The sequence below is a fragment of the Stenella coeruleoalba genome, assembly GCF_951394435.1.
Source record: "Stenella coeruleoalba genome assembly, chromosome: 12".
NCBI classification, from domain to species: domain Eukaryota; kingdom Metazoa; phylum Chordata; class Mammalia; order Artiodactyla; family Delphinidae; genus Stenella; species Stenella coeruleoalba.
Window position 1 is genome coordinate 76159811 of NC_137158.1, and position 18919 is coordinate 76178729.

Genomic DNA, 18919 nt, shown 5'->3' on the forward strand with positions numbered 1-18919 from the left:
CTTCTGACCTGCAAAATTTGCTGAAAAACCAGCTGATAGTCTTATGGGAGTTGCCTTGCATATAATTAGTTGCTTTTCCCTTGCTGCTTTTAAGATTCTCTCTTTATATTTAATTTTTGCCATTTTAATTAGAATGTGTCTTGATGTGGTCCTCTTTGGGTTCATCTTGTTTGAGACTCTTTGAGCTTCCGGAACTTGATGTCTATTTCCTTTCCCAGGTTAGTGAACTTTGCAGCTATTATTTCTTCCAATAAGGTCTTTGTTCCTTTCTCTCTTTTCCTCTGGGACCCCCTTAATGTGAATGTTAGTATGCCTGATGTTGTCCCATAAGTCTCTTAAACTATTCTCATTTTTTAAAATTCTTTTTTCCTTTTTCTGTTCAGCTTGGGTGATTTCCACTACTCTGTCTTTCAATTTTTTGATCTGTTCTTTGTATCATCTAATTTACTGTTGATTTCTTTTTGTGTATTTTTTATTTCTGTTATTGTATTCTTCAGCTCTGTTTGTTTCTTCTTTGTATTTTCTAACTCTTTGTTAAACTTCTCATTGAGTTCATCCATTCTTCTCCTGAGTTTGTTGAGCATCTTTATGATTATTATCTTGAATTATTTATTGGATAAATTGTTATCTCCACTTCACTTAATTCTTCTCTGGGTTTTTGTCTCATTCCTTTGTTTACAACATATTCTTCTATCTCTTCATTTACCCTAATTCTGTGTCTATTTCTCTGTATTATGTAGGTCAGTTACAATTCCTGATTTCATAGAAATGGTCTTACGTAGCAGGTGCCCTATGGGTTCCAGCAGCACATGTCCCTATAGTTGCCAGAGCTATACACACTAGGGGTGTCCTCTATGTGGGCTGCATGGGTCCTTCTGTTGTGGTTGGGCTGACTGCTGTGGGTGCACTGGTTGGTTGCCAGGCCCTGCCTCATGTGGTGGCTGCTGGCCTGCTGATGGGTGAGGCTGAGTCCCAGCATGACTGGTTGCATGGCCTTGGGAATCCTAGGATTTTGGTGGCCTGATGGCGGGCAGGATTGAATCCAGGCATGACTGGCTGTGGGAATTGGGGGCCCCAAGACTGGTATTGACTTGCTGGTGGGTGGGTAAGCCCCCAGTGCTAATAAGCTAGAGGGAAGACTCCAGTATAGTGCTTGTCAGCACAGGTGTCCTCGTGGTAGAATGAGCTCCCCAAATGGCTGCCTCCAGCTTCTATGTCCCCAGGGGGAGTCCCAGTTGCCTCCTGCCTCTCTGGATATTCTCTACGATTGGCAGGTGGGTCTGATTCAGGTTTCTTTCAAATTACTGCCTCTGCACTGGGACATGGAGTGTGCGCCCTTTCAGAGCAGAGTCTCTGTTTCCTACAGTCCCCTGCCTCTCTTGTATTCAAGCCTCACTGGCTTCAAAGTCAGTCATTACAGGGACTCGTCTTCCCAGTGCAGGACCTGTGGGCTGGGGAGCCCAATGTGTGGCTCTAACTCCTTGTTTCTTGGGACAAACCTCTGCAATTGTAATCATCCTTACCTTTGTGAGCTGCATACCTGGAGGTGTGGGACTTGACTATACTGCATCTCTGCCCCTCCTACCAATTCATTGTGGATCCTTCTTAAATCTTTAGTTGTAGAAAATCTTTCCTCCTAGTCTTCAGGTCATTCCCCTAGATAGTTGCTCTATAAGTAGTTGTAATTTTAATGTGTCTGTGGGAGGAGGTGAGCTCAGGGTCTTCCTACTCACCATCTTGGCCAAACCTCAGGATATGCACATTTTAAGTTCCTTGATTTATATTGTCAATTATTCTCCAGAAAGATAGTCTCAAGTTACATTAATGCTAGCAGTCAACAAGACGGCTTATTTTCCTGGACACTAGATGCCTCTTTTTATTTAATAGACAAAACAAAAGAAAAAAATTCTCATTTCAGTGCGTATTTTTTGATTTGCAAGAAGTACAAAAATTAACAAATATTTTATTTATCCCTTGAATAAGTATATGTGGTTCAAATGTTAAAGAAACAAAATATTAAACAGGATGAGTACCTCCAATACCTGCTTCCCAGACATCCATCAGTAACTCTCTCAGGAGGCAACCACTCTAGCATTTTCTCAAGTAGCCTCCCTAAAATAATTATGCACATATAAGGAAAGGCACATGGAAGTAAACACGTTTGTGTGTGTGTGTGTGTGTGTGTCTGTGTGTGCATGCATGTGTGTCCTTATTTTTTCCCCGCACAAACAGAAGCACACTATACATATTGTTTTGCCCCTTGCTTTTTTCACTTAACAAAATACCTTGAAGATTTTTCCATATTAGCAAGCAAAGAACTATCTTACTATTTTTAATGTCTACTACTGCATTATAAGGAAAAAGCTGCAAATATTAACATTTGTTTATTGTCTGTGGGTATTTCTTCTTCTTCTGCAATTGCCTGTCAATATTTTTTGAGCCTTTTGTTACTGTGGTTTTTTATTATTTTCGTTATTGTTTATGATATGTAAAACTTTTTTATATAATAAAATTACCAGCCTATTTGTACTAAATGATGCAAATTTTATTTCACATTTCATTGCTGGCCTTTTAATTTTGTTTTATGATTGTGGGTTTTTTTGTTGTTGTTCTTTGTTTTGGTGTGGCTATAGAGAATTCTTTTTATATAATCAAATCTATCAATCTTTTCGGTTTGGTTTGTGAATAATTTTCCTGGATGATCAAAGCCTCCAACTGTCCCTTTGTTTACTTGGATTCTTTTGACATAGAATCATGGGATTTGGACTAGAAAGACCTTAGAGTTAACAGAGGAAAAATTTCCAGTCAGTGCAAAAGCCCCTATAGCAACACTGATAGATACAGGTCTTCCTTTGCTTGAATGAATCAGTGGCCCAGAACTCACCACCTAACAAAACACATTCCATTGGCCAGCTCTGTTTTATAAAGCCTTTTACTGAATAGAGCTTTAACGTATCTCCTTGAGTCTTCTGTCTAGTTTTGTCTTCTTAATAAGCACAAACAGATTTATTTTCTCTTCTACATACATTCAATTGCTTTTTCATAATTTATTCCTTTTTTTATTTTTTAAGCAATCCATATTTTAGATGTATTGTTTAATGTTGCAAGAAAAAACTCCAAATAGTATGGAAGTATTACCTTATGGTAATGAGTATGTATGTTTTTACCACCTTAACCATTTTTAAGTGTACAGTTTGCTTGTTTTAAGTGTGTTCACGTCGTTGTGCAGCACATCTCCAGAACTGTTTCATCTCACAAAACTGAAACTCTATAGCCATTAAACAACTCACCATTACCCCCTCCACTCAGCTCCTGGCAACCACCGTTCTACTTTCTATTTCTATGAATTTGACTCCTTTGGACACTTCATATAAGTAGAATCACACAGTTTTTAAAATTTATGATTGGCTTATTTCACTTAGCATAATGCCCTCAAGGTCCATCTGTGTTGTGGCATGTGACAGAATTTCCTTCTTTTTTAAGGTCACACAATATTCCATTGTATGAATATACTATAATACATTTTGTTTATTCCTTCACCTGTGAAAGGATACTTAGGTTGCTTCTACATCTTGGCTATTGTGAATAATGCTGCTATGAACATGGGTGTGCAAATATCTCTTTGAGACCCTGCTTTCAATTATTTTGGATATGTACCCAGAAGTGGGATTGCTAGATCATACAGTAATTCTATTTTTTTGAGGATCATACAGTAATTCTATTTTTTGAGGAATTGCCGTACTGTTTTCTATAGCAGTTGCATCATTTTACAATCCCACCAACAGTGACTAAGAGTTCCAGTTCCTCACCAACACTTGATATTTTCTGTATTTTTTTTTTTTTTGGATAGTAGCCATCATAGTGGATGTGAGAATCAATTGTTTTGAATAACATATCTATCAGAATTTGTTTTTTTAAAATAATGTCCAAGTAACAGTTCTCCAATTTCATGTGTTCCGTAAAAGCAATATTATAAACTAGAATGGATCCATGAGTACTTATATTTGGAGGACTTTTATCTCTTATGGGTTGGTTCTATTTTATATATGTCTCATTCATAAAATAGTTTCTATGGGCATAAGCTGAAATTCGGTGTCTGTGGTCAAAGTGGGATTAATTTGAATTGAACTTGATTAAGATGAAATGACTTTATTAGCTTCATGTTGACTTGGGAGTTGGTGGTGGCTAAAGAAGGTACTGGGACATTACATTAAAGAAGGTACTGGGGCGGTGTTGAAACCTGGTTTACCTCCTGCCTCTGTTAGGTTAGAATATTAGTGCTGCTTTCAGCACTCAGAAGGTATTTCCTAGTGTCTTAAGGCAGCAGGACACTTCCCACCATTTTCAAATAGTGGAATATAGGCTGTGGTAGAGATTTCTCTATCGTGAATCCCTTCTAGTATATCATGTTTTATCTTATTCATAAGATGAGGCTTCACTGAGTCTTGGCTTCACTGTCCTGGCTTGACCATTAGGTGATTTGGGGTCAGGTTTCTCAATCTTGGTGATTGTTAGATTTTTAACCTTTTAAATAAAGATAATAATGCTTGTACCTACTTCATATTGTCATGAGGGCTAAATGAGATAAGGCATGAAAAGCATTTAGCAAAGTCCTTGGCATGTCAGTGTTACATAAACATAGTGGCTGTTGATGTTGTTATATCTTGTAATCATACTGTTGAGGCCAATCAACCTTTATTCTCAAGATAAAGGTCTAAAACCATGGTGTGGCTCTTTTTCTAGGGTAATGTTACTAGCTCGGATATCCTCTATTTATCTTCTGGGTAGATGGTTTTTCTTTCTTTCTTCTCATGAGCGTGAAGGGATTTCAAGTCTAGTTGTGATTGCATGTTGTCCAACAAGGTGAAAAACAGCTGTTGTCAGGATTATAAAAGTCTTTGCTGTGCCCTGTGTGTGTGATATACTTCAAAGATTTGGTTTTTGCTAAACCACTTTCCTTTGTTCTCAAATGATAAGTCCATACAGGCTATAACCCCAAACCTCTTTGATCTAATTTCCAAAATATGACCATGCCATAGATTAAATGGTTTATTTCGCCTTGTTGTTCATGCCCTGACTTGATTTTGAACTTCTGTCTTTACAGGCATCATATTTCAGTTTCTTCTGGCAGAAATTCTTTCCTCCTTATCTTTTGATTTCATCTGTTAGCAATCTACCCACAACCATCCACGACATGGTCCTCATTTGCTGTCTCTTCCCTCCCTTTCTCCTTCTTTCCCTACATCCTTTCTTCTATCCCTTTTTCTCCATTATCCACTCACACATACTTATTGAGAAGCTACTGTGTGGAATGCACTACACTCCTTAAGATCTGGACCTGGGCACTGTCTTTGCTGGTTCCGTCACTGCAGCTCTAACAGGTCAGTTGAGATTGATGGCTATATTATCACTAGGTTCCCCTATACTTGTTGAAACAAATATTCTCTGAAGATAGAAGAGAAGATATTCTCTGATAGGCTGCTTCCCAGGCCCTTAATCTCCTGTGCTGTCCCGGAGCTGATGAAATGTGTCCTCACCTCTAAAAGCTCTCACCTCGGCCTTCACCTCTGTCTTGAACTTCCTTCTTATTCTCCAGGAACATTCTTCACATTTCTCAGAGCTTCCTTAGTTAATTTTTGATAATTTTTTTTTCTTTCTCTACTTTTAAAACGAAGCCAAGTGTCATCAGAACTTGTTTCTGGCCTGTGCATGTCTATGGCTGAGTTAACAGGTTTGTTTTTAATCTGATGCCCAAGCACTCAGAATTTGGTTCACTCTGAAAATTTCCCTTTAGTCATTTGCTTAGCGTTTCTATCTCTTCTCCTTAAACTCTAGGCTTTATTTTGAAAATATTGAGGCCGACCTTCGGCTCTTCAGGTGGGTGAATGTGGCTAAGTCCACTGATGGGTAAGGCTTTCCTCTACTCTACTTGCTTTGACCACCTGTGACATCTCTAGAGGCTGCTGTCAACAGAAATGGGGCTGCTGCTGTAGCTGTGTCTGCCTCCGGCTAGCCAGGTCCCTTTATTGGGAGGAAACTGTTCCGTTTCTGATAGGGGTGTGAGAGGAGGGTCTGTTGTTCACTGCTGTTTCCTAGCAATCCACAGCAATGTCAATTTTCTCTCCTCTGTGCCTGATGGCAATCTTTCCATGATCACAATCATCTCCACCTCCTCTTCCCTTTCTCTTCCTGCTTCTTTTTCTCTTCTTCCTCCTTTTCCTCCTGATGACTTTATCAAAGCTTGCCTTAAGTGTTTCTCACTATAAAGCCTTCGTATTTTTAGAATAAACTTCATTGAATCCTCCTCTGTGCTCCTACACTTATCTCTCTGTTATAGCACTTATAATTTCGTATTATAGCTCTCTCTCTACCCTGCTCACCCGTAAGCTCATACAGGATAAATGCGGGGTATTATTAATATCATTTCCCTTAAACGTAGCAGAGTGTTCATGCTGAGCAGATAGAGCAGGGTAGTTAAAATCACCGAATCTGGAATGAACCTGCTGAGAGTCATATCTTGTCCCTGCCAGTTCTTAACTGTGTAATCTGGGCAAATTGCTTAACTTCTCTGTGCCTCAGTGTTTTCATTTACAAACTGGAGATAATAATAATGATGCTTAGAACAGTTCCTGCCATACAATATGGCCAGTTAAATGTTTGCTACTGTGTGTTGAATTCAGTTGAATAGAATCATTATAATCAAGTTCACCAGTCATGTATTTAGTGAAGGTATGTATGTTGTACATTGATGGTCATTACACCTAGAATAGGGCCAAGTATATAGGCATTCAATCAATATTTTTGAGTGAATGCATGAATGTGCTGGGCATTATAGACACAAAGAAATATAAGTCCTTATTTCTTTCTTTCAGATTTCACAGACTGATTGGGAATACAAAAAGGAGATAAGATAATATTTGAGTGCTACATGAATGCACCATTCATCTGTCTATGGACATGTGGGTTGCTTCTACCTCTTGGCTCTTGTGGGGAATGCAGCTATGGACATGGGTATGCAAATATCTCTGTGAGACCCTTTCAGTTCCTTTGGATGTATACTTAGAGTGGGATTGTTGGATCATATGGTAATTCTATTTTTAGTTTTTTGATGAATTGCCATACTGTTTTTCATAGCAGTTGCACCGTTTTGTAATCCCACCAAGAATGGACAAGGAGAAGTCATTCATTTTTCAGCTGATTTTAAGGGAACATAAATAAGCTAGTTTTTTGTCTCTAATATTACCATGTACTTCCAGTATGTTTATACCTTTAAAAAGTATATTACTGGTAGGAAAGTATTAAATCACACTTTTTCATCTTTGTACATTTGTAAGAATTGCATAAACCAAGATGATTCTCAAAGAAAATGACTTTGTATTTTTTTAGGTCAAATTTTGTAACCTGTAGTGTGCATAATTAAAATGAAGGTGGTTTACTTCCTTCTGGATTCTCTGGACTCTCTGTTAGCATCTTCCTAAACTCACTGAATAATCAAGTAATTCTCAGTCAGTGACTCCTATTTCCTGATTTAGGCTTTTCATTGTTTTCTGAACATTTCTATCTATTTATTTTGCTTCTTTTTAGACATATCCCATTAGGATAATCACGAACAAATTACAACTTGAATGCCACCTGCCTGTGCTTTCTTTTTCACACAGTGGAAGTGCTGAAGTTAATCAAACTTGTGGACCTCAAAATACAAGTAGATCAATCACTCTTGTGACTGATGGGCCATTGGCTAGTTCTTTATTACTCCAGGAAAACACGATTCAGTTCAACAAAAATATATCATCTCAATGAAAAGAGAACAATGAGTACCTCTTCCTCTTTTTCTCTTTTTTTTCTCTTGAGAAGTATGTAGCCCCAATATTTGATTGATTTATTTTTTTGTCTTTTTAAGTTTGTGAGGTTTGTATTATTTTAGACAGAGGCCACGAAGAGGATGATTGTTTAAAATTATCCCTGTAATAGCTATAAGGGGTTCCAATAATTTTATTAAATGGTTCATGATTGTTTTTGTGTTTTATAACAAACGCTATGTATTTTAATAAAAAGGTAAACTTTTTACTATCTCAAGTTTATTTTTTCATCAAAAAGTCCTCTAGCTACCAGATAACGTGACCAGATTACATTTGATATGGTGGTTAAACTGAAGTGCTATATGCAATATAAATGAATCTGGTTGAGGAAGACTCAAGGTGATGAAAGATACAAAGTTGGGTGATTATATGCATTTGATTTTAAGTTCTACTTTGATTAAAAATATTATTAGAGAAAACATAATGTGTGGCAGCTCTTTTCTATATGAAACTTGGGTTTAGATGAGGAGGCGGTAGACATGGTCAAGGATACAGATTCAGGAGTCAGAGCGTTTGGTGCCAATCCAGTCTCTGCCACTTGTGAGCTGGGTGACACTGGGCAAGCTACTCAGAGCCTCACATTCTCATGTGTGAACTATAGTTAATAACTGGTTGTTGTGGTGTTTAAATGAGTTAATATATGTAACTTGCTAGATCTATGGCTGTTATGGAAGAAGTGCTATGTAAGAGTTTGCTACTGTTTCTCTAGCATCGGCCGTGAATCCTTAGGTTGTTCTACCTTCTTCATATTATCTCGGGCATCAGTGTTGTTGTCATCTGCAAAAAAATAGGTTTTTCTTTTTTACTGAGTGGTTTTAAAATGTGGACTAACCGAAGGTCTAAAATCCCCTTTCCTTTTAGGCACTTAGTAGTGCATAAATGGAAAGAGTGGTGGATGGAACATTTTGTACCCCGAAAGCTCTTAGACTCTGGTTGTATCAAAAGAGTCAATGAGTGCATCACAAATATATTCTGGGTGACTGTAAGAGCCTTTAATGCCTGAATCATTGATGATGCAGATATGCTGCAGGAGGCAAACCCCTAGTAAATTGTTTCTTTTACTACAGAAATATTTCTGAGCCCAGAAATGGAACCCAGACTACTATTCAGGACTATAGACTTTTAATTTTAAAAGTAGTTGCTGTTTTTCTTTTCTGTGTTTTGTTGTATATATATTATCTCATCTGGTCTTTACAATCATCGTTTTTGAGGACGAGTATGAAGAGCCAATGTGATAATGTATGTGATAGTGTTTTAAAAACTTTTCCACAGCTTTATTGAGATATATTCCACATAAATAAAATTCACCTATTTAAAGTGTATACAGTTCAGGAGTTTTTATTTATTTTTAAAATTTTATTTATTTTATTTTTGGCTGTGTTGGGTCTTCACTGCTACGCGTGGGCTTTCTCTAGTTGCGGCAAGCAGGGGCTACTCTTCGTTGCAGTGCACGGGCTTCTCATTGCGGTGCCTTCTGTTGCAGAGCACGGGGTCCAGGCATGCGGGCTTCAGTAGTTGTGGCATAGGGGCTCAGTAGTTATGGCTCACGGGCTCTAGAGCACAGGCTCACTAGTTGTGGCGCATGGACTTAGTTGCTCTGCGGCATGTGGGATCTTCTTGGACCAGGGCTTGAACCTGTGTCCCCTGCACTGGCAGGTGGAGTCGGTGGATTCTTTTTTTTTTTTTTTTTTTTTACAAATTAACTGAATTTTTACTGAAATATTAAAAGCTTAAGTCTCAAAATACTGTATCAAGTTGGGTGAAATTGTGAATATTTCTCTAAAGTGCATTTCTTTTTTCTTTTTTCTTTGGAGGGATTCGATAACACCTTTAATATTAAAATCTTGAAGCTATTCAGAATTAGCTATTCCATATTCTTTCGTCAGTTTTTTTTTTTTTTACATCTTTATTGGAGTATAATTGCTTTAAAATGGTGTGTTAGTTTCTGCTTTATAACAAAGTGAATCAGTTATACATATACATATGTTCCCATATGTCTTCCCTCTTGCGTCTCCCTCCCTCCTTCCCACCCTCCCTATCCCACCCCTCCAGGTGGTTACAAAGCACCGAGCTGATCTCCCTGTGCTATGCGGCTGCTTACCACTAGCTATCTACCTTACGTTTGGTAGTGTATATATGTCCATGCCTCTATCTCGCTTTGTCAAAGCTTACCCTTCCCCCTCCCCATATCCTCAAGTCCATTCTCTAGGAGGTCTGTGTCTTTATTCCTGTCTTACCCCTAGGTTCTTCATGACATTTTTTTTCTTAAATTCCATATATATGTGTTAGCATACAGTATTTATCTTTCTCTTTCTGACTTACTTCACTCTGTATGACAGACTCTAGGTCTATCCACCTCATTACAAAGAGCTCAATTTTGTTTCTTTTTATGGCTGAGTAATATTCCATTGTATATATGTGCCACATCTTCTTTATCCATTTATCCGATGATGGACACTTAGGTTGTTTCCATCTCCTGTCTATTGTAAATAGAGCTGCAATGAACATTGTGGTACATGACTCTTTTGGAATTATGGTTTTCTCAGGGTATATGCCCAGTAGTGGGATTGCTGGGTCATATGGTAGTTCTATTTGTAGTATTTTAAGGAACCTCCATACTGTTCTCCACAGTGGCTGTATCAATTTACATTCCCACCAACAGTGCAAGAGGGTTCCCTTTTCTCCACACCCTATCCAGCATTTATTCTTTCTAGATTTTTTGAAGACGGCCATTCTGACTGATGTGAGATGATATCTCATTGTAGTTTTGATTTGCATTTTTCTAATGATTAATAATGTTGAGCATTCTTTCATGTGTTTCTTGGCAATCTGTATATCTTCTTTGGAAAATTGTCTATTTAGGCCTTCTGCCTATTTTTGGATTGGGTTGTTTGTTTTTTTGTTATTGAGCTGCATGAGCTGCTTGTAAATTTTGGAGATTAATCCTTTGTCAGTTGCTTCATTTGCAAATATTTTCTCCCATTCTGAGGGTTGTCTTTTGGTCTTGTTTATGGTTTCCTTTGCTGTGCAAAAGCTTTGAAGTTTCACTAGGACCCATTTGTTTATTTTTATTTCCATTTCTCTAGGAGGCGGGTCAAAAAGGATCTTGCTGTGATTTATGTCATAGAGTGTTCTGCCTATGTTTTCCTCTAAGAGTTTGAGAGTTTCTGGCCTTACAATTAGGTCTTTAATCCATTTTGAACTTATTTTTGTGTATGGTGTTAGGGAGTGTTTTAATCTCATACTTTTACATGTACCTGTCCAGTTATCCCAGCACCACTTATTGAAGAGGCTGTCCTTTCTCCACTGCACATTCCTGACTCCTTTATCAAAGATGAGTGACCATATGTGCGTGGGTTTATCTCTGGGCTTTCTATCCTGTTCCATTGATCTATATTTCTGTTTTTGTGCCAGTGCCATACTGTCTTGATTACTGTAGCTTTGTAGTATAGTCTGAAGTCAGGGAGCCTGATTCCTCCAGCTCTGTTTTTCGTTCTCAAGATTGCTTTGGCTATTCGGGGTCTTTTGTGTTTCCATACAAATTGTGAAATTTTTTGTTCTAGTTCTGTGAAAAATGCCAGTGGTAGTTTGACAGGGATTGCATTGAATCTGTAGATTGCTTTGGGTAGTAGAGTCATTTTCACAATGTTGATTCTTCCAATCCAAGAACATGGTATATCTCTCCATCTATTTGTATCATCTTTAATTTCTTTCATCAGTGTTTTATAATTTTCTGCATACAGGTCTTTTGTCTCCTTAGGTAGGTTTATTCCTAGATATTTTATTCTTTTTGTTGCAATGGCAAATGGGAGTGTTTTCTTGATTTCACTTTCAGATTTTTCATCGTTAGTGTATAGGAATGCCAGAGATTTCTGTGCATTAATTTTGTATCCTGCTACTTTACCAAATTCAATGATTAGCTCTAGGAGTTTTCTGGTGGCATCTTTAGGATTCTCTATGTATAGTATCATGTCATCTGCAAACAGTGACAGCTTTACTTCTTTTCCAATTTGGATTCCTTTTATTTCCTTTTCTTCTCTGATTGCTGTGGCTAAAACTTCCAAAACTATGTTGAATAAGAGTGGTGAGAGTGAGCAACCTTGTCTTGTTCCTGATCTTAGTGGCAATGCTTTCAGTTTTTCACCATTGAGGATGATGTTGGCTGTGGGTTTGTCATATATGGCCTTTATTATGCTGAGGAAAGTTCCCTTCATGCCTACTCTCTGCAGGGTTTTTATCATAAATGGGTGTTGAATTTTGTCGAAAGCTTTCTCTGCATCTATTGAGATGATCATATGGTTTTTTCCTTCAACTTGTTAATATGGTGTATCACGTTGATTGATTTGCATATATTGAAGAATCCTTGCATTCCTGGAATAAACCTTACTTGATCATGGTGTATGATCCTCTTAATGTGCTGTTGGATTCTGTTTGCTAGTATTTTGTTGAGGATTTTTGCATCTATGTTCATGAGTGATATTGGCCTGTAGTTTTCTTTCTTTGTGACATCCTTGTCTGGTTTTGGTATCAAGGTGATAGTGGCCTCGTAGAATGAGTTTGGGAGTGTTCCTCCCTCTGCTATATTTTGTAAGAGTTTGAGAAGGATAGGTGTTAGCTCTTCTCTAAATGTTTGATAGAATTCTCCTGTGAAGCCATCTGGTCCTGGGCTTTTGATTGTTGGAAGATTTTTCATCACAGTTTCAATTTCAGTGCTTGTGATTGGTCTGTTCATATTTTCTATTTCTTCCTGATTCAGTCTTGGCAGGTTGTGCATTTCTAAGAATTTGTCCATTTCTTTCAGGTTGTCCATTTTATTGGCATAGAGTTGCTTGTAGTAATCTCTCATGACCTTTTGTATTTCTGCAGTGTCAGTTGTTACTTCTTGTTTTTCATTTCTAATTCTATTGATTTGAGTCTTCTCCCATTTTTTCTTGATGAGTATGGCTAATGGTTTATCAATTTTGTTTATCTTCTCAAAGAACCAGCTTTTAGTTTTATTGATCTTTGCTATCATTTCCTTCATTTCTTTTTCATTTATTTCTGATCTGATTTTTATGATTTCTTTCCTTCTGCTAACTTTGGGGTTTTTTTGTTCTTCTTTCTCTAATTGCTTTAGGTTCAAGGGTAGGTTGTTTATTCGAGATGTTTCCTATTTCTTAAGGTAGGGTTGTATTGCTATAAACTTCCCTCTTAGAACTGCTTTTGCTGCATCCCATAGGTTTTGTGTCGTCGTGCCTCCATTGTCATTTGTTTCTAGGTAATTTTTTATTTCCTCTTTGATTTTTTCAGTGATCACTTTGTTATTAAGTAGTGTATTGTTTAGCCTCCATGTATTTGTATTTTTTACTGATCTTTTCCTGTAATTGATATCTAGTCTCATAGTGTTGTGTCGGAAAAGATACTTGATACAATTTCAATTTTCTGAAATTTACCAAGGCTTGATTTGTGACCCAAGATATGATCTATCCTGGAGAATATTCCATGAGCACTTGAGAAAAATATGTATTCTGTTGTTTTTGGATGGAATGTCCTATAAATATCAGTTAAGTCCATCTTGTTTAATGTATTATTTAAAGCTTGTGGTTCCTTATTTATTTTCATTTTGTATGATCTGTCCATTGGTGAAAGTGGGGTGTTAAAGTCCCCTACTATGAATGTGTTACTGTCGATTTCTCTTTTTATGGATGTTAGTATTTGCCTTATGTATTGAGGTGCTCCTATGTTGGGTGCATAAATATTTAAAATTGTTATATCTTCTTCTTGGATCGATCCCTTGATCATTATGTAGTGTCCTTCTTTGTCTCTTCTAATAGTCTTTATTTTAAAGTCTATTTTGTCTAATATGAGAATTGCTACTCCAGCTTTCTTTAGGTTTCCATTTGCATGGAATATCATTTTCCATCCCCTCACTTTCAGTCTGTATGTGTCTCTAGGTCTGAAGTGGGTCTCTTATAGACAGCAAATATATGGGTCTTGTTTTTGTATCCATTCAGCCAATCTGTGTCTTTTGGTGGGAGCATCTAGTCCCTTTACATTTAAGGTAATTATCAATATGCATGTTATATTCCCATTTTCTTAATTGTTTTGGTTTCATTATTGAAGGTCTTTTCCTTCTCTTGTGTTTCTTGCCTAGAGAAGTTCCTTTAGCAGTTGTTGTAAAGCTGGTTTGGTGGTGCTGAACTCTCTCAGCTTTTGCTTGGCTGTAAAGGTTTTAATTTCTCCATCAAATCTGAATGAGATCCTTGCTGGGTAGAGCAATCTTGGTTGAAGGTTTTTCTCCTTCATCACTTTAAATATGTCCTGCCAGTCCCTTCTGGCTTGCAGAGTTTCTGCTGAAAGATCAGTTCTTAACCTTATGGGATTCCCTTGTGTGTTATTTGTTATTTTTCCCTTGCTGCTTTTAATATATTTTCTTTGTATTTAATTTTTGACAGTTTGATTAATATGTGTCTTGGCGTATTTCTCCTTGGATTTATCCTGTGTGGGACTCTCTGTGCTTCCTGGACTTGATGAACTATTTCCTTTCCCATATTAGGGAAGTTTTCAACTATAATCTCTTCAAATATTTTCTTAGTCCCTTTCTTTTTCTCTTCTTCTTCTGGAACCCCTAGAATTTGAATCTTGGTGCATTTAATGTTGGCCCTGAGGTCTCTGAGACTGTCCTCAGTTCTTTTCATTCTTTTTTCTTTATTCTGCTCTACAGTATTTATTTCCACTATTTTATTTTCCAGGTCACTTATCCGTTCTTCTGCCTCAGTTATTCTGCTATTGAGCCCATCTAGAGTATTTTTGATTTCATTTATTGTGTTGTTCATCGTTGCTTGTTTCCTCTTTAGTTCTTCTAGGTCCTTGTTAAATGTTTCTTGCATTTTGTCTATTCTGTTTCCAAGATTTTGGATCATCTTTACTATCATTATTCTGAATTATTTTTCAGGTAGACTGCCTATTTCCTTTTCATTTGTTAGGTCTGGTGGGTTTTTATCTTGCTCCTTCATCTGCTGTGTGTTTTTCTGTCTTCTCATTTTGCTTATCTTACTGTGTTTGGGGTCTCCTTTTTGCAGGCTGCAGGTTGGTAGTTCCCATTGTTTTTGGTGTCTGTCCCCAGTGGCTACGTTTGGTTCAGTGGGTTGTGTAGGCTTCCTGGTGGAGGGGACTACTGCCTGTGTTCTGGTGGATGAGGCTGGATCTTGTCTTTCTGGTGGGCAGGTCCACGTCTGGTGGTGTGTTTTGGGGTGTCTGTGGACTTATTATGATTTTAGGCAGCCTCTCTGCTAATGGGTGGGGTTGTGTTCCTGTCTTGCTAGTTGTTTGGCATAGGATGTCCAGCACTGTAGCTTGCTGGTCGTTGAGTGAAGTTGGGAGCTGGTGTTGAGATGGAGATCTCTGGGATATTTTCAACATTTGATATTATGTGGAGCTGGGAGGTCTCTTGTGGACTAGTGTCCTGAAGTTGGCTCTCCCACCTCAGAGTCACAGCACTGACTCCTGGCTGCAGCACCAAGAGCCTTTTATCTACATGGCTCAGAATAAAAAGGAGAAAAAGTAGAAAGAATTAGTAGAAGTAAAAAGAAAGAAAGAAAGAAAGAAAGTAGGGAGGGAGGGAGGGAGGAAGAAAGGAGGGAAGGGAGGAAAAAAAGAAAGAAAGAAGATAAAGTACAATAAAATAAAGTAAGATAAAATATAATAAAGTTATTTAAATAAAATAATAATTATTAAGAGAAAAAAAGAAAAAAATTAAAAAAACAAAGAAAAAAAACGGATGGATAGAACCCTAGGACAAATGGTGGAAGCAAAGCTTTACAGACAAAATCTCACACAGAAGCATATACATACACACTCACAAAAAGAGGAAAAGGGAAAAAATCATAAATCTTGCTGTCAAAGTCCACCTCCTCAATTTGGGATGATTCGTTGTCTATTCATGTATTCCACAGATGCAGGGTACATCAAGTTGATTGTGGAGCTTTAATTCGCTGCTTCTGAGGCTGCTGGGAGAGATTTCCCTTTCTCTTTGTTCTCACAGCTCCCAGGGCTCAGCTTTGGATTTGGCCCCGCCTCTGCGTGTAGGTCGCCGGAGGGCGTCTCTTCTTTGCTCAGACAGGACAGAGTTAAAGGAGCCGCTGATTCGGGGGCTCTGGCTCACTCAGGCCCGGGGGGAGGGAGGGGCACGGAGTGCGGGGCGGGCCTGCGGCCGGCAGAGGCCTGCGTGACGTTGCACCAGCCTGAGGCGCGCCGTGCGTTCTTCCGGGGGAGTTGTCCCTGGATCCCGGGACCCTGGCAGTGGCGGGCTGGAGAGGCTCAGGGAGGGGAGGTGTGGAGAGTGACCTGTGCTTGCACACAGGCTTCTTGGTGGCGGCAGCAGCAGCCTTAGCGTCTCCCGCCCGTCTCTGGGGCCCGCGCTTTAAAGCCGCGGCTCGTGCCTGTCTCTGGAGCTCCTTTAAGCGGCGCTCTTAATCCCCTCTCCTCGCGCACCAGGAAACAAAGAGGGAAGAAAAAGTCTCTTGCCTCTTCGGCAGCTCCAGACTTTTCCCCGGACTCCCTCCCGGCTAGCCGTGGCGCACTAACGCCCTGCAGGCCGTGTTCATGCCGCCAACCCCAGTCCTGTCCCTGCGCTCCAACCGAAGACTGAGCTTCAACTCCCAACCCCGCCCGTCCTGGCGGGGGAACAGACAAGCCTCTCGGCCTGGTGAGTTCCGGTCTGCCCTGATCCTCTGTGCGGGAATCTCTCCAGTTTGCCCCCCGCACCCCTGTTGCTGCGCTCTCCTCTGCGGCTCCGAAGCTTCCCCCTTCCACCACCGCAGCCTCTGCCCGCGAAGGGGCTTCCTCGTGTGTGGAAAACTTTCCTCCTTCACAGCGCCCTCCCACTGGTGCGGGTCCCGTCCCTATCCTTTTGTCTCTGTTTATTCTTTTTTCTTTTGCCCTACCCAGGTACGTGGGGGGTTTCTTGCCTTTTGGGAGGTCTGAGGTCTTCTGCCAGCGTTCTGTAGGAGTTGTGTCAGGTGTAGATGTATTTCTGGTGTATCTGTGGGGAGGAAGGTGATCTCCGCGTCTTACTCTTCCCCATCTTGGCAGGTGGATTCTTAACCACTGTGCCACCAGGGAAGCCCAGGAGTTTTTAGTATATTCAATGTATTATGCAACTATTACCAATCTAATTTTAGAACATTCTCAATTCCTGTATGTCTCTATGGAGTCCCATTCCAGACATTTTATGTAAATGAAACAATACACTATCTGGTCTTTTGTATCTTATTTCACTTAGCATAATGTTTTCAAGGGTCATTCATAGTGTAGCATGTATCAGTACTTCATTCTTTTTATTGCCAAATAATATTCCATTCTATGGATATAGTACATTTTGTTTTTCCCCTCATCAGTTGATGGACATTAGGGTTTCCACTTTCTGGCTATTGTAAATGATGCTGCTGTGAACGTTTGTATACACGTTTTTTGTGTGGACATATGTTTTTGATTCTTCTGTGTATATACCTAGGAAAGGAGCCGCTGAGTCATACGGTAACTCTATTCTTAGCATTTTGAGGAACTACCAAATGGTTGCAGAATTTTACATTCTTACCGTATGAGGGTTCCAGTTTCTCCACATCCTGACCAACATTTGTTATTATCTATATTTTTGATTTTAGCCATTACAACTGATAAGAAGTGGTAAAAATATTTTTTTAACTGAGAAGAAAAGTAATGGGACAGGGGGCGACGAGGAGGTGCTATAGGTTTCTTCTCTTCATCTCCCTCCCAGATTTGGGTCAATGTTCCCCGACAACACTGACGAGCGTAGAGCCTTCAGTCTTCTCGGTGGCCTTGCCCTACTTCCAGGTATTTTAAAAAGGGGTATTTTGTAGTTTTCCTTTAGAACCAGCAGAAAGATGTCTCCAATGAAGAACATTTTCTGGGTTTCCACTGAAAAAAATTTTCATGAGCAGCTACAATTTTACCAAGCTTTCCAAAGTGCTTTTCCTTCAGAATAAGAGACAACCCTGTTACCTCCTTGAAGTAGAAGCCCCTTCCTTTGGAACGCTAACCTTAAAACCAGACCCTCTCTGACAGGTGTTTTATTTTGGCAACAAATGAGGAGCTATGGGATTTGAGAAGTCATTGCTCAGCAGGTCAGCTTTGTTCGGAAATCAGGTCTAATTTTACGACTTTTTTTTTTTTTTTAATCACATTCTCTGAACTGGAAATCAAAAGTCAGGGTTCAGATTGTTCATCCTGCCTCTAGGCAGGATGGAACCCAAGATTTGTTCCAGGAGTCCAAGATGCATTTGAGGAGAAACCTGGAAAACTAACCCAAGTGGAGAAAAAAAAATGATTCTATTGATATGTGAAAAGCAATAGAAACAGGCAATCTTGATGCACTGCAATTTATGTAGTATAAATGGTCTCATCACCCGTCTTCAGACACTTAAAACAGTGTCCAATAGATAAGTTAGGTGTTTAAGGAAGCACGGTAATCTGCTGTGTGTCAGCATTAATGGGCTCAATTTTTGGCTGACCTGGACTTTGCCGTATGACCTTGGGCAAATTTGCCTGAAATGGATGATATTAACTTCTTTAGGGAAAGGGTTGGAATTTCTTGTGAGTCATGATCTATGGGGTCCCAGCTATGAAACAGGAAGAAGCATATGCTGATTTGTATAATATTTATATGTATTTGGTCCATAATCATACTGGCCATTTGAGAGTTACATTTTGATTATTTTCAAGTCATTACTTCTGGATTTTTCTCTCTTCAGTTGCTCTCAATAATTCCCTTCCAATAACTCAGCTTACCCGCATAGAATGTGTCTAATGCAGACAGTGAGACACAAAGAGTCTTGGAATATGAATAAGAACAATGATGCACATAGGACATTTTTGTCTGAACTTGAATGTTTTATGAAATTATTGTTAGAGAGTAGAATTGGTAGAATGTACTGAAGCTATAAATTTAGAAAAGAATGGAAAGCATTAATATTTAAACCAGGAGATTTATGTGGTACTGGTAAATGTGGTCCAATTTTTAACAAAGTAATTTTAGACTTCTCATAACAAACATCCTACAA

General features: G+C 38.9%; 1 protein-coding gene and 1 pseudogene across 5 annotated transcripts in view; both read left to right on the top strand.

The window, feature by feature from the left end:
* The window catches only part of LOC307195506 (ubiquitin-conjugating enzyme E2 E1-like), a 103271-nt pseudogene that overhangs the window by 59664 nt on the left and 24688 nt on the right, over positions 1–18919 (top strand). The gene's annotated exons all lie outside the window — the stretch shown is intronic.
* Positions 1–18919, top strand: part of ESR1 (estrogen receptor 1) — a 393643-nt gene that overhangs the window by 54679 nt on the left and 320045 nt on the right. The window contains exon 1 of one of the 4 annotated variants that reach the window (XM_079939175.1): positions 16517–16545. The exons of the other annotated variants lie outside the window; for them this stretch is intronic. The gene's annotated coding sequence lies outside the window, so the exon portion shown is untranslated. Of the gene's footprint in view, positions 1–16516; positions 16546–18919 lie in introns of those variants that run through there. 4 annotated transcript variants of the gene reach the window in all.